Source organism: Podarcis gaigeae (assembly GCF_964106915.1).
Source record: "Podarcis gaigeae genome assembly, chromosome: 4".
NCBI lineage: Eukaryota > Metazoa > Chordata > Lepidosauria > Squamata > Lacertidae > Podarcis > Podarcis gaigeae.
In genome coordinates this window covers 98,860,448-98,864,580 of record NC_139677.1, presented here as the reverse complement: position 1 = coordinate 98,864,580, position 4,133 = coordinate 98,860,448, and positions in this window count along the sequence as shown.

Here is a 4,133-nt window from a genome sequence, read left to right as displayed (position 1 = left end):
CAGGAGGGTGTGGAGCAGGGCTGGTAAAGGGCATGGCCTGGGGGGGGGGGGCGGGAGGAAGGTGTGTCCCAAGGGCCAGATAAAAGAGGATTGGACAGGCACTTTTGGACCCTGGGCCTGAGGTTCCACACCCCTGCCTTAGGAAACTGCCCCGCCCAGCCTTGTTCCCACCTCACTGTCCATATATGGGCAGTGACATCATCTCTCAAGGAAGGGAGTAACAGTAACAGGGGTTCCTTGCAGAGGCTACCTGACAGATGGCAAGTCTAGGAATCATAGAGTTGGAGGGATCTCCAAGGGTCCTCTAGTCCAACCCTCTGCAATGCAGGAATCCCAGCTAAAGCATCCATGACTGATGGCCACCCAACCTCTGCATGAAAACCTCCAAGGAAGGAGAGCCCACCATCTCCCAAAGGAGACTGTCCCACCGTCAAACAGCTGGAATCTCCTTTCTTGTAACTTGAAGCCACTGGTTCGAGTCCTACTCTCTGGAGCAGGAGAAAACAAGCTTTCTCCATCTTCCATGTGAAAGCCCTTGAGATAGCTGAAGATGGCTCTCATCTAGTCCAACCCTCTGCAATGCAGGAATCTCAACTAAAGCAACCATGGCAGGTGGCCCTCCAACCTCTGCTTTAAGGCCTCCCAGGAAACGGAGCTTACAACCTCTGGAAGCATTATGGCTACTCAGGAGGCAGCATCCCAGCCCAACCTGACCTGGGCAGAGGAAGGACAGAAGGATTACCCAGGGTATCCCATCCTTTGCAAGGAGGGTGCCTGCCTGAACTTCCAGGGTCTGACAGTGCAGAGGTGTGGAGAATGTATTTCTGTCTGAAGGCTGCCTTCCCTTCTGAGCGACCTTATGGAGGCCACATTCCAGAGGTGGGCAAGGGCCAGGGGCCAGAATGGGTGGAGCAATTAATGTTATACAGTAGTCTAGATTCTACACAGGCTCCACTGTGGGGGTGCAAATATCCAGAGTGTGGAGGTCAGGTGGGATTGCTATGAGGAATTATGAAATATGAAGCAAGCCGTTGTGTCAGCAACGAAAGCATTGCGTTGACTGGGTTTGATTCATTGACAATAGTTTCTGATCGAATCCCGCAGGCCTCTCCACCTCTGCCATTTGCTTTCTCTATACCTGACAGGCACGTATAAGCATTCTGAAACACAGACTTCCGGGTCGGCGCCATCGCCGAATGGCGGGCTCCCTCCGAGCTCCGGAGGGAGCCGGCTTGGCAGGGGCTGGGTCCTACCACACCGGCGATGCGGGGACCCTTAAAAACCACGGCCAGATTGAGGCCGTGGACATGGAGACTCGGCTGGCACCGTTAGCGCTCTCCCGACTCGTGAAGGAGCCTTTTTAAAGGCTACGGATCGGGTGCCGGGGAGAAGCGTGGTGCTTTGAGTTCTCTGCTATCCCTGCCGAGCGCAGCCGCATGCCATCCGGCGGAGAGCGCTGACTTCTTCTATTGAAAATTTGGCTCTAAAGAAGAACCCGTGAGTAATTGGAATATGGACTAAAAAAAGGGGGATAAATTTTTAAAATTCGGAGCGAACGGGGGAGGTGGAAAAAAGGAAGTCAACCCACCCCTAAATTGTAGAAGAGCCAAAACAAAGGACTGGACAACTAAGATCGAGTGTAACCTTATCTTGCCGAATCAGCAACTTCGCGAGGGAAAATTATAAGATTGAGCTGGAGGAGAAAAGTGGAATTGTTTTAAAAGCAACCCCCCCCCCCCCCCGGAATCCCTGGAGCGATTCGTGAAACTGCCTGGAGAAAAGCGATGGAGGTTTTGACAGCTGTCAAAGAGCTGTCAAAAAGGAAGATGAAAATAGAGACTTTGTTATGAGGACTTTGCCGGTTATATTTGTTATAAATTGAATATAAACTGTTTTAAATATCGGTCAACAAGCTACTTGGTCTGGTGGATGTGATTCTGGAAGGGAACTTTGTTACTGCAATCCACCTAGAGGAGCCGAGGGATATTGCATGTGTTTTTCACAGGAAACTTGAACAATTGAATGGAACTTTTAATCTCCTGGGAAACTGCAGGAATGGGACATTATTTTGTCTACAGAGGTCTACACACTACAGGAAACAATGGAACTATTTGTTGGAAAATGAAAGGAACATGATGCAATGCTTTGCTCCATGAACAACAAGCCTCTGCAGAGACACTAGAAACTTTTGGAAAAAGAACATTTCTGTGGGAGAACAGAGAAATAAAAAGGAGGAGAATGATTGACAAGAACAAGGAAATAACAAGAACTGGACAGAACTGGGGGAACATTTGGGATATTCAGGTTTGACAAGCTTATGGATACAAAATTGGAGTTTTTACTCCTGGATATAAAAACCTGGATAGAAGAAATGGGCCCTTATTTGATAGACTCCTTCTATGATTGGACATCCGTAATTAAAGACTGGCAAAGAACCTGAGGGACATAGTGTAATGTGGGAACTCCAGGAAGATATTAGAAGTGGAGGGATAGGTGAAACGCAAAGGGGAAAGAGGGGAGGGAAAATTGGAATCCAAAGGCTGTAAAATTATTATTCATATTTATCTTATTTCCATCTGTACTATGTTTGAAAGGGGGAAACTCGTTGAAGGGTATAGATCGATCTTAGGGGATGGGAATTTGGATAAATTGGGTTATTGATGAAGAGTGTAATTTGGGGATAAGAACTTGTTGAATTTAATTGCTTATTTGGAAGATTTGGAACACAAGAGGGGGTAGGGAGGGGAAGTCCTAGTTATTGGCAAAAAGTTTATAGATTGGATTTAATTTGTTTTGATTTGTTTTAATTTGGAAAACCTTAATAAAAATTATTATATATAAAAAAAATGAAACACAGGCCAGTTGCTTCATCAGGCATCCTCAGTACATAAAGATAGTAGGTTACTTTGATGTAGTTTGTTAATCTTTAGATCGATCTTAAGGGCCAGGAAGAGAGTTCACAAAGAGATGGTAAATACTACCCATCCTTCCTCTCCTGTTTATGACCTCCAGGGTTTCCTAAAAGCATTCCTCCTCCTTTCCTATTTTATATACTCTGAACTATGCATTCTCAAGCAGGAAATTAGCTCTTTGTAGTTTTAACTTTAACTTTGTCCCCATGTGGGTTTTTTTTGAAATGCTCAGAGGAAATCTGATTGGTTCTTACAAATACTGTGTAAAAAGTTCTTTTGTGAATAAAACGACCTGGGCCGAGGGGTGGAGAGGAATCATTATTGGCACCTCCTCTCAGAGTCTTGCTGCTCAAGCCTCGTGTGTATTTTATTAATCAGAGTCCAATCCTTCCTTGCTTTGGGAATGCTACACTCCACGTGCTCACACCCCTCCCCCCAGTCTTCATCCAGACAAGCGAGAAGCATCGCCAGAGTCCGAGGACACATTCCAGCGAGGCAAAAATATTAGACGATGGTGGGAAGCAGGGCAAGTGGGAGATGTGCGCTGGGGCAGAGGACTTGTGTCTCAGACAGGTGTGTGGCCTGGAGACAGTTCTGAAGACCAGGTAGATGGACCTTTGGCCCCTTAGCCTGAGATTTCCCACCCCTGTGATAGATGGGAGAGGAAATACGGGTGGTTTCTTAATTATAAGAATGATTGATGCACCTCCCATTCTAATCCAGAAAAAAATGGGGTCCCAGGTGTCAACAGTTTGAGAAATGTGGGTAATTCATGGCTGGGTTTCTCTTCATGACTGGAGGATCCCTGAATGAGGTGTGTGGGGGGGTTTTGGGGGGGGGTTTCTCAGTAACCTGGTCACCAAGTGAGGACTTGCATGTATGCTGCTCCTCTGTTAGCTGAGGGGGCATCTATTTTGAGCACATTTTAAACCAGAACTGCATGAGAACCTGAAGGTCTTGGTGCTCATGGGCAAGGACAGGGGCTCTGTCCAAAGACCCGTTCGTAGCTTTGCACTTTCCAAGCCACACATCTGACCTGGAGTCCATTTTTGGTCCCAGCCAGCCTCCATCTCTCTGCCCCAAGAAAGACAATAGCACTGCCTGTCTAGCTGGACTTGACTGTTCCAGAGCATTGACATGATTCCTTTGCAAACTGTTCTGTAAACATATGTTCAAATTATTTAAGGAGATCATGTGCTCTGTGCACCATTGCTCAGCAGC